Genomic DNA, 12,820 nt, shown 5'->3' with positions numbered 1-12,820 from the left:
GTTCGAGTCCTCCCTCCGGCATGGGTGTGTGTTTGTCCTTAGGATAATTTAGGTTAAGTAGTGTGTAAGCTCAGGGACTGATGACCTTATCAGTTAAGTCCCATAAGATTTCACACACATCTGAACATTTTGTACAAACTGCTTCCTGACGGCGTCATCAATACAGACATACAATATCACACAACTCTAGGAGAAGACCTAAACACGCCATAGAACACTGCCACGGTTACCTGTCATTTTGCGCAAGAAGGGGTTGCGCTAGCAATCTCAGAGTCGAAAACAAAAAAAAAAAAAACATCTCGACCAGCCGGCATCTATTTGGGAACACGGAAAACAGTACCACCACAGATCACCCCGTTCCTAATAATGTTACTGAACTATGCCTTACGGCTGGGCAGGGTGTCTACATTGCGGAAAACCGCCAAACCAGCCATTATTAAGAGTTACGGGCCAAGATGCCTCAAACATCCTAGCAAAGATTCAGGAGGGACTGCTGTGTAAATATTAGCATATTGACAGAGCTCTCAGGGGCATGAGCCAGTACCAATTCGGCTTCAGAACCAGTGTATCCATAGATGTCATCACCCACGCATTACACATCTTTAAGAATACAGGAAAGAAGAATGCCATGGCAATAACGACTGATATTACCGGGGCATTCAATTACCTCTAGAGGCCCGTAGTCACCGTACAACAGATTCCTACACTACGGAAATGGTCGAGTAGTCGAATGGCAGATGGACAGCCGGAAATTAATTAAAAGAATGACCGAAGGCTGTCTTCAAGGGTCGACCTGTGGTCCCATCTTCTGAAACATAACAAGCGATCCCCTCCTACAACTTCTAGATGGGGATGACAAGTCAGACGGAATTTTCACCTACGCATTAGTCACTGCTAACAAACAGAGTCCAACTAGAAAACAAAACCACTGGAACAACACAAACAATTACACAATGGTGTCACAACAACAAACTTAGGATAGCCGAAAACAAAACAACATACGGATTACTGAAAGGATCACTCGAAAGAAAGCCTTCAGTTAAAATAGGGCACACAACCATAAAACAAGCATATGTTACACACTAGCTAGAGTATACATAGATGAGAAATTGTATTACCACAAACACACAGAGCCAAGAACAGGCAAAGCAGAAAAAATTCTCCAAAACTGAGGAGGCTAAATTTAAAACAGAACAAGCTACCTCTCCCAGTCATATGGACATACTACTGTGCGGCCTTCGAATCAGTACTGAAGCTTCGCAGCTAGCGCGTAGGCACACAGACTCATCCTGGTCACCAACAATGCATCTGTCAGACGAGGGCAGAGAAGTGTCCTACTTAGGCTATCACGAGCCTTCGGCACCTCCACAGTGGATGCACTGTGTGTAGTGCTCGGAGTATGCCTCGTAGATATCACGATCAAATACAGAGCTGCAGGTACTGGTTAAAGATGGGGAGACTAGATAAGGTACACACAAAAACTGGTGTACCGATAGAGACGACACGTCACCTTAAAAGCTGACGTCTGGGCACATGGCAAGGTGAGTGGGATGTAAATGATAAGGGACGTAGATTGCACGTCTTCTTCCCCGTCATAAGGGAGCGGTTGAGAATGAAGCAAATCGATCTCAGCCACGATGGTGTACATTTCTTAAACTGACTCGGGCCTCATCCCAAGCACTTAAACCGCGTGAGTGAGGACAGATACCCTCATGAACATGCGGGAAAGGTGGTTCTCCTGAACACACTGTCTCTTTCTGCGGGAAATACGTGAACAACAGACATACACGGGACTTACTCTACACAGAAACAGAAATACACAGCAATAAGAGACTAAGAGCACTGGCACGATTAAATGCATTAACAGACAGTATTTCAAAAATAAAACATGAAGAATACCTGCTGATACGACTAAACAGACATACATGTATGCAACTTAACAACAATCTCTAGCGGGTGAACAGCGACACCCACAGCGACAGTTCAAAAAAATGTGTGTGAAATCTTATGGGACTTAACTGCTAAGGTCATCAGTCCCTAAGCTTACACACTACTTAACCTAAGTTATCCTAAGAACAAACATACACACCTATGCCCGAGGGAGGATTCGAACCTCCGCCGGGACCAGCCGCACAGTCCATGTCTGCAGCGCCTCAGACCGTTCGGCTAATCCCGCGCGGCCACAGTGACAGTGATAAAAGTGACAGGGGAGGGAATGAAAAGGAAGGTGAGTTGTAACAGTAAGAAAGACACCTATAATTATGAATTAGACGTAATATGCCAAAATGCAGTGACAAATTGCACATATAAGTCAAACGATATTTAAAGATAGATGAAATGTCGTGTGGCTAGGGCCTCCCGTCGGGTAGACCGTTCGCCTGGTGCAGGTCTTTCAAGTTGACGCCACTTCGGCGACCTGCGCGTCGATGGTGATGAAATGATGATGATAACACAACACCCAGTCCCTGAGGGGAGAAAATCTCCGACCCAGCCGGGAATCGAACCCGGGACCTTAGGACTGACATTCCGTCACGCTGACCACTCAGCTACCGGGGCCGGACTAAAGATAGATAATACTAGAGTAAATGTAGTGTAAGGTGCTCGCAATCTAGCCAAGAAAGCACCAAATTTAGCAATACCATTTCTCTACTGACTATGAACTATTTTGTTGTGACTGGCGGTCAACAGCTCGAAGAAACCATTCTGAGGTATTCACCGCCACTCACAATCGGTGATGGCACTAACAAATCTCTCTTCTATCCTGTCATCTTTTTACATTTTTCTTAAAAACTAGTTTATTTCAACCTCGAAATTATTTATTGTTCTAAAATGTATATATTCTGTGTCAGATGGTGCAAATGAAAACGAAACAAAAAACTACAAAAAAGGTTATCTATGAAAACTGTGATACGCACGACATGTTTTAAAACATCAGGTAAGAAGGCCTCAAATTTGCAACAAATAAACGAAGTAGTGTGTCACTGAAGAGGTAGCATAGCGCTGTTTCATTATCAATGTGTCTGTTGTACATTATTTTCTTTGGATTTTAAAGCTGGTACTGTTGAAGTGAAATATAATTGCAAGATATGCTCTATTCTTCAATGTGATTAGCATAATTAAATAGTAAATCGAAAATTGTTAACCTCATTTAATAATAATTCTTCAGTTTCTTAGGCTTATTCGTTTTGATTTTGGGGTGTGTGTATATACCTGAAAAATAAAATACGGAAATACTGTCAGGATAATACTGAATGTACATGTGCTAGTGGTTGGCGTATTACGTATTCATATTCATATTCATGTGCAGCTGAACAGACAAGAGGTTCTGAACAGAAAAAACGGGCTGCTTCCGGGACTATTTACATACAAAATCCTGAGTGATCGATACATGTTCGGCAGTTAAAAATGTGCAAATTAGACTGAACAATAAATGAGATTCATTTTAAACTTATTATTCTTGAGACAAGTAATCAGTCCTTAGTCCGTCTCACATAGGCTCACAGCACTCATTCAGTCTAACAAAAATGAAAATTTTCAACTCGAATTTTATGTTCGAAAAGATTAACCACCTCACTGGCTCACAGTATAGCTTTTCCTAGTGCCCGATAATGGTCGACGGCCACGTTAATGATATTCAGACTCCCACGTGGCATTAATGGCGGTCACTCACATAACATCCCACGTTCTCCCTTCCACTTATAACTTTGATGCTTTAAAAATATACTGGCCAGACTTCTTCCATATTCACAGAAACACCTCCTCCATTCGCTGCATTCCTCAAAATCTTAATAACGTAAATATTTTGTCAACGAGTAAGCTTTCTCCGACACAAGGGCCACATTCCGACCGCCATCATCAGCCTTACGTCGAATTCTGTCCTGCCTCTGCTTCATCTGCCCAATCACGCAAAGTGTAATAGTGGATTCCGCTCATGCTGCCGCGAAACTGTTCCTTTTGGAAGATTTCAGAAGGCCAACGATATTCGCCGCAAGTAAGTGGTTATCCTCTTCGTCGTACCGTAGTTACATGTGCTCCTGCTATATATGCCTTTTCTCATGCCTATAACAAAAGTCTAACATTCGCATTTTTTACGGTAATAATATATGTAGACTCAAGCAACCAATGAAAATTTGTACGAAGGCTGGGATTCGAATCTGGCTCTCGTGCTCACTAGGGAGATGCGTTAACGACTAGGCCACACTTACACAGAGACTGTGCATAACCATACGTACTACCCTAGCACGTCTCCCTCCTCAGTCCAGATTCCCATTAATGCTTCAGCCCGCTTGGTGTTCCTCCAAAACTCAAACAGCATTGCAAAGGCTCTCCACGTAAACTGAAACACCACCTCAACATCGAAAGGAATGGGGGATCCCGCCTGAAACTCAGGCACACGTGCTTGACTCCAATGCCTGTGTTTCAGGTAGGATCCTTCGTTTCTTTCGATGCTGAGATGCTATTCCAATACAGTCGGAGAGCCTCTGCAATGCTGTTCGAATTTAGGGGGAATACCAAATGGGCTGAGTCGCATAAGGGTATTTGGACTGAGATGGGAGACGTGGTAGCGTAATCCGTCAGGCTATGCACAGTGTCAAGGTGGCCTCGTCGTTAACGCATCTGCCTAGTGAGCAGGAGAGCCGGATTCGAATCCCGGCCTTCGTACAAATTTCCATTCGAAGCTTCAGTCTGAACATAAACTTCACAGATATCTGAGACTCGAAAAGGTCTCTGGAACTAAAAATTTTCAGTCGTACTGTGGAGTTAATTTTCTTTCTCCAGTACCAATTTTTTCTACGGATATACATTTTTTCGGTATGTTTACTCCTTCTGTCATGTACTTGTTTGCACTTCCTGTTTTGTTTTTTTTACTTCCTAACCAATATATACAGCCGACCTCCTATTTCGTACTTGAGATTGTTATACGTATCTTCTTAAAGTTTGGGTATCTCGTATTAATGCAAGGCGACTTCGCTCCTGCTTTTGCTATACCTCTGATGTCCTGTTCCGTCGTAATTACTTCCTTCTTTTTTGTATTCCACTCTTCTTCTACCCGCTCCCGTCACATTAGCGAGACTACTTGTCTAATGGCTCAATAATGACCTTCTGCAGCGCGGACTGCCGCGGCACGTGCAGGAAGAGCGTCACGTCCTGCAAGTTACCGACAGGTGTGTGGAGCCTTGCCGACTTTGCGAAGTTTCTCGGATGAGCACCCATTGCGCTTACAGCCCGATCGTAGTGGTTCCACAGATCCCATGGTGCTTACAGCCCAATCGTAGTGGTTCCACAGATTCTCGACTCGGCTTAAACCATAGCGGGGGGGGGGGAATTGGCTAGTGGCCAGGGGAGTAAAGTAAACTCAACCCGTTGCCCTACGAAACACGCACGTACAGTGCGACCTCTAAGAAACGTTGTATTGTCCTGCTGGTAGCTGCCATCGTGCTGAGAAGAAAACAAGCTGCATATAAGGTGCATATGGTACCCAAGGATTGATGCGTATTATTGATCCACTCTACCTTTCAGAATGACGGTATTACCCAGGGGATGCCATGAAACCATTCCCCAGATCATAACGCTCCCTCCTCCGGCCTGGAACCTTCTGAGTATTATTACACGGCGGTACACGGTCATCTGTCCGATGGAGCGTAACATCATCTGTAAAGGTAATTTGTCGCCATTCAGTGGACGTTCATTTTTGCTACTAAAGAGCAAATTCTAACCATCGTCGCCAAAGGACAGCAGTCGGCATGGAAGCATGAACCAGGCCCCTGTTGCAGAGACCCATACACAGCAACGTCCGCTGTATGTTCTTTGAGGAGGCACTGTTGGCCGCCCCTTCTTTTACCTGGGCTGTCGGTTGCTCAACAGTTGCACGTGTATTCGCTCGCATACAATTCTGTAGCTGTCGTTCACCACTGTCATCTATGGCCCATGGTGCACCACAGTTGCCTGAGCGCTGGTTTTGGATAGCGCCATTTTTCCATGCACTGTATACTTTAACTACGGAGGCACACGAATATTTTACGAAGTTAGCCGTATCGGAAATGCTTCTATCCTTGTCCCGAGAGCCAATGATCAAGTCCATTTGCACCTCAAATAAATTGCTCAGTTTCCGCATTACAACAACGACTGCATGTTTTGTGCGTCCCCTTGACACGCTTTATGTACCCTCCATGCTAGTGCTGCCATCTACTGCCTGTCAGTGATTATTGCACGCCGACGTCGAACATAGGCGGTGATAACATTAATGTGAATAGACCGTGTATTATTGATGCTTTTACTTAGACTAGGTGCATCCAACCTTGTAGCTTACCTGGGCTACATTGGAAGACGACGAGTATTTTTGGACCATGAGAAATAGCATCATGCTTTACACAAACTTTTTTTTTTGTTTGTTACCGGTCGTATTATAGACGTTCGTTATGGGGCCGCGGGTTGGACGCCCCTGCCTTAGCTTATTAGGACAGTTACTTGGCTTATAAGCACTGTTTCAGAGAATTTCCATTTCCTCTCATTCTGTGCTAAATTTTCTGAGTTATATTTTTTTATGTACTAATAAAATATAAGAAACTGGCGGCATATCCTCTAAGGCATTAATAAAGCAAGTAAGTCTATGACCCGGGTACCAAGACGACAAAGCCAGAGCCAGCATTCTCTGCTCACTAGGATTTTTGAGACAGCAACTTCAGCCTGCTGAGTGAGCCCACCAGGGATACAAAAAGTGCACATAGGTGTCCGTCCCATCTCGTTTCGTCTTTCTCCTCGGTCGGAAAGGGGAAAGATGGGAGTCGAGTTGAGGGAGAATGGGTGAGGGGCGACGAGTAAGAATTGCCCAGTGAACTGCCAACGATTCCTAGAATAGTCCCAATCTGCAGCAGCACGCACTGAAACTGGAAACGAGACCACGCACTGAAACTGGAAACGAGACCACGCGCTGAAACTAGAATCAAGATGTCTCAGACTCTGCGGCACGAGAACTGAATTGCATGGGCAGTTTTAAGAAACACGTGTAACTTATTGGTTGCCGCCGGACCTTTCCTCTTAAATCCTGTATATCGCTGCAGAACATCAAAACTTGCCACTGACAGATCGTTTGCAGTTATTTGAGCAGTAATCAGCAGGCGTGTTAAGGGGTAGTACTTGAAGTACTATGCAAATTCTAGGCACGTTGTTAGACCAGAGTACTTCGCGGAACTCAACCGAGACAGCCTTGTTATTCGGCGGTCAGCACACAGAACACGTAATGAGAATGCGTTCCAATCAGTCGTGCTCAAGGCTGACGTAATCAGTAACTTACAATGTAAAATTTGATTTGGAAGTTCTCTGCGTAGAAGGCTAATTTTATTTCTTAACATACGAAATAAAGCAGAAATTTTTTAATTCTGAACTTTGTTCAAATAGAAAAAATACATTCGAGTAACTGGAAGAAATAAATGGTTCAAATGGCTCTGAGCACTATGGGACTTAACATCTGAGGTCATCAGTCCCCTAGAACTTATAACTACTTAAACCTAACTAACCCAAGGACATCACACACATCCATGCCCGAGGCAGGATTCGAACCTGCGACCGCAGCGGTCGCGCGGTTCCAGACTGGAAGAGACAATTCAAGAATGTGTTACAAAAATCTGGAACAGATGAAAGGATACTAAAAGTGGGTGATGAATGTAGAATAGCTGAGAGTATGTACAATAAAATGAGCACTTTGAAGAGATGCTATAGTAACATATTACAACACAGTTGTGAAAGCAGAAACCCTCCATGCAAATAATTACCAACCAAGAGAAGAACTGCAAATTTGTTTTTAAATCAAATACGAAGCATAGAATTCGAAAATTAAGATGCATTGATGAAATATACAAAACTTAAAAAACATAGTAGAAACGATAAGGAAAAAGACTGATTTTAAGAATATTTATGTGGACAGAATAACAATACGCTAAGATAGCGAACCTTTACATGTTTCTGGGAAATGAAGTTATCTACAAGCTGGATCCGAAAAGTTAAAAATATTGAAAGAACGATATCCTAACCGAAATTAGTGTGTTGAAGAACTCATATTTCTTAGCTTCAGTTCAATACTGTCATAACAGGAAACACGTGGAAATTAAGAATATTTGGATCTGTGTCCCAGCTATGACTTTGTAACTCTTTAAAATATTTTTTCCACTGACATTTTTAACAGCAAATTGTCACAATCTCTTATTATAGCAATATATTTCATTTCCTAACATAAGAGACGCGACGGGAGAAAATGCATTGGAAGCGACTGACAACACCAGGATCGACATATCGATAGTTAAATCGAAATAAGATCCGTTTTGACCGCCATCTTGTTACAGCTACTCAGAAGAGCTGACTGTGATGTCGTGTGTTAAGCTCCTTTGCGGGTTTACTGGCAGTGGTTAAAGAGGATCTAAGGACCAATAGCAACTGTGGTAACTAAACACAAGAAGACAGCCATTTCATATGAGCAAAGTGAGTGATTATTTAAAAATTTCTGCGTCAAACGCAGGCCAACATACGAACTGAATAGTCCCTTATATTTTGTTCTCATTCTCCTCAGGATGACCACAGCACGTGCCAAGGCTGAACAGGGCAACTTTAATATCTATGCGTAATTTTGTTAAATGTTTTTGCATTGCCATTGCAGCTTGAAGACTTTTACACATAGAAACATTTTACATCGTTAAATAATTTATGTTGTCCACTAACTTTGTGACTGGTAGCGGAATCTGAAAGAAACATTTTGATAAAAAAGATTCATGTATATAAAAGAATAAATGAACATACAGAAGTAATTATTTTAAAGAGAGGGTGGCGAAAAGCAGAAAAACTTTAATCGTTGCTGCGTTAAGTATCTCACAAGTCAGTATCTGTATAGTTCCGCCTCATCTGGTAGTTCTGTATGAATATATTTACACGCCAAGAGATTTATACTATAAAAATTCGGGAAGAAAGTGTTGTTACGTATGTGCAGCTCGAGATCCTACCAACTACTGCAGATGTTGTAGCAGTACGACGAAAAGAAGAAGAGAAACACTCTCGTGTCCGTGGATTCTTACACAGAAATATGACCTGGGACTTAACAAAATTTATGTACGAGACATCTTACGCAGAAATAAGAACTGGGTAAGTACAAAGAACTCAATGCCACCAGTTACTGCAAAATTTTAAAACTGTTTCGTATCTACAAGTGCTGCTTCCACAGTTACTCGATAAGAATGGTCCACTGTAGACCCACTCATTCATGATTCAGCCGTGATGATAGCTACGTTATCCATATCCAGTTCCCACTATTGCTCCTTCCGCATCACCTCTTCCTTTTCTGTGCCCAGTAACGCGACTTGGTTCTCCCTATGAATCACGAGTCACGGTTCAGTTCACTGCTAGTAGGTCAATCACAAAACAATTCATTCTATCACTGTAGGTTGTTGGGATATTAATAATCTGCCACTTATTTAACTACCCTTCGTAAAATCCAAAGTAGAAGTACATATATGCAAAACCGTACTACACATTCCGACACAGCACACGTCATATGCTGTTTTAAAATTTAATGCCGTCGTTGCTTTGTGCAATGAGCTTGTCTCATATACGTAGTAAAAAAGCAATTTTTAAATTGTTTTCTGAGGCAGCGTGATGAAGATAATTTTATTTTTCGGCCGCCAATAAATGCGGCTGCAATAAGAAGCAGCACATCTAATTCCACGTAAGTGCGAAATCAGCTGCATATTTTATTTTGCACCCAACTGTTTTCGTCGCAGTTGACGGCGTGGAAAACCTCGTCGTGCACACCCGTAATTTGAAACTAACACGCTGGAAACTTCAATTTTTTCTCCATACGCTGTGCGCTTCTGCCCGTTGTTGAACGAATTGCAGTTGGTGCGCTTAGAAACTAGTTAGCCAAAATTTCCAGAGGCGATGTGAAAGTCCTTGTACTACTAAAATTCTTCTTTTCACAGAAGGGATTATATCCTGTAACATAATCGGATAATGTTGTTGTTGTGGTCTTCAGTCCTGAGACTGGTTTGATGCAGCTCTCCATGCTACTCTATCCTGTGCAAGCTTTTTCATCTCCCAGTACCTACTGCAACCTACATCCTTCTGAATCTGCTTAGTGTATTCATCTCTTGGTCTCCCTCTACGATTTTTACCCTCCACGCTGCCCTCCAATACTAAATTGGTGATCCCTCGATGCCTCAGAACATGTCCCACCAACCGATCCCTTCTTCTGGTCAAGTTGTGCCACAAACTTCTCTTCTCCCCAATCCTATTCAATACTTCCTCATTAGTTATGTGATCTACCCATCTAATCTTCAGCATTCTTCTGTAGCACCACATTTCGAAAGCTTCTATTCTCTTCTTGTCCAAACTATTTATCGTCCATGTTTCACTTCCATACATGGCTACACTCCATACGAATACTTTCAGATAAATCGGATAAACAACTACCATTTCTGCTCTTAAAATGTGAACTACGCGGGATGTGGCTACGTTTTACTCCATGTGTTCGCGAGGTCTGGAAGAATATTCTCTCTCTCTCTCTCTCTCTCTCTCTCTCTCTCTCTCTCTCTCACACACACACACACACACACACACACACACACTCACTCACTCACTCACTCACTCGTAGAGAGAGAGAGAGAGAGAGAGAGAGAGAGAGAGAGAGAGAAATGAACTGCGGAAGGAAGCAAAATACTCTAAGATATTCGTGGTAATTCGACGTCTTTAAATTGGTTAAATCTTCAAAATCATTTACACATAATTCAAGTGTCAGTATATGCACTGAAAATACAGTTATTTAAAAAAATGGAAAAACAAATGATAAAAAGGCGCCAACACAGTCGGAAGTATTTCTGGAGAGTGAACAAATGTGTTTGGTCGTAGTATTTCACGTGTAATAAAAAAAATTAAGATTTTATCTACCGGTGTAGGAATAGTGAAGGCCTTATAGAAACACATTTGCTGTTTGCAGAATACAATGTAGGAAATGAGTACGAATTTCTTACGATATTCAGCATATAACTGCATTAGATGACGGAGAAATTATACAAAACTTAAAATATCAATTACTTCTTCGTGCTTCTTTTGCAAGAAAGGGAATATAATCATTTACTATCCTCTCAACGCCAAGTGTCGGTTGAGGAAGACTATTTTAAGAGCTCCGAGTAGCACTTCCTTTATTGTCGAGCAACAGAAACTCTCTCTTCAAACATTACCACCATTGTGGGAAAGTTATGTTTGTACAGAACGCATACTGCAGCAAAAGACTAATCTAAAGGTGAAAAATTCAGCTTAACAGTGATTCAGCCTGAGGGGGGATGTTATCGGAGAACACACCGCGCGATAGTGCAGAGATGACGTAATGCCAGCGCGCTACGAGTTTTCAAAGTTTCTCGGAAAGTCGTTTACTGCGAAAGAAGCCAAAGAAGCGGGACAGTGAGAACTTCTGAAAGCACATTAAAAACGTCGCGCCAAAGAAGGGAGAAAAAGAGGAAGAAGAGATTCACTACTTTTCATCAGGCCTTGACGGTGCGTCGACAACACAGTTATTAGAACAGGGGCATAAACACAGATATGTCTTGTACGAACCGGTGGTGAAAATTTTTTAGCGAAGCATTGCGATATTCTCTTGAAGTCACTCTAGAGTAGGGTTTCCTTAACTTTTCCTCTGCCAGAACACTTCGAGAAACTTGATACTTTGATAGAACAGCTTGTTTATTTTGAAGGTTAATGAAGACTTCTTTTATTCAGTGTTTACTTGTGTTTTAAATTGTAACTAGTAACAGAAAAATCGTAATAAACTTTTAAAAAATAATAGGTATCGTCAAAATGCCGAAAAAAATCTAGACATGTTATTAATACGTAGTTTTTCGTGGGCGCTTATTAACTTCCTGCAGAACACTAGTGTTCCGCGGAAACCATGCTATACACTTCTAGGTGGCGGAATACCTAAACAGAGATGGTTGTGTCTGCTGAGATTGTGAATTGACCCGGCAGCACGAAAATCGAATTAATTACGTTTGTGTACTTCAGAGATACACGTTCGTTAGAAATGAGTTGCATGTAATCTAAAACAGGGAAAAGATTTATTTCATATTTCACGTCTTTTGATAGCAATATCCCTGACATTTCGTGGTCTTGCTACGAATTTTCTAGGAGCGCCTCTGCTGTATCGTTACTGGCAGGAATCTACCAAAATACCCCAATAATAACAATAATCCTTAGCTGCTGACTGGAAAATATGATACGGTAATTCCAGCTCAAATCGCATTTACGAATATGATAAAATCTGTAGCCAGGGGTACGGTATCTTACCGAGTCTCCCAACAAACGAAAAAGCACGATTTGTTTGGTCAGACAGAACGAGTGTGATTACCGTTTCTTGTGATGCTAAATATTTCTCGGTTTTGGTTGAAATGGCTCTGAGCACTATGGGACTTAACATCTTAGGTCATCAGTCCCCTAGAACTTAGAACTACTTAAACCGAACTAACCTAAAGACATCATCACACACATTCATGCCCGAAGCAGGATTCGAACCTGCGACCGTAGCAGTCTCGCCGTTCCGGACTGCAGCGCCTAGAACCGCAAGACCACCGCGGCCGGCTCTCGGTTTTGGATTTTATGGAACATGGGAGTATAAAAGTTTAATTAATTCGATCTCCCTTTTGTAACCATTTGAATCGTTAGCGAACTTTATACTTCTAAGTGTGAAGAATTGGCTTAACGACGACATTCCTAACACAGCCGCGATAAACATAGACCTCTGCGTTTATTCAAAGTCTGAGCAGACAGATACCTTGGTTTACGTATTCAG

This window comes from Schistocerca serialis, chromosome 7 (genome assembly GCF_023864345.2).
Source record: "Schistocerca serialis cubense isolate TAMUIC-IGC-003099 chromosome 7, iqSchSeri2.2, whole genome shotgun sequence".
NCBI classification, from domain to species: Eukaryota; Metazoa; Arthropoda; class Insecta; order Orthoptera; family Acrididae; genus Schistocerca; species Schistocerca serialis.
This window is presented reverse-complemented; position numbering follows the sequence as displayed.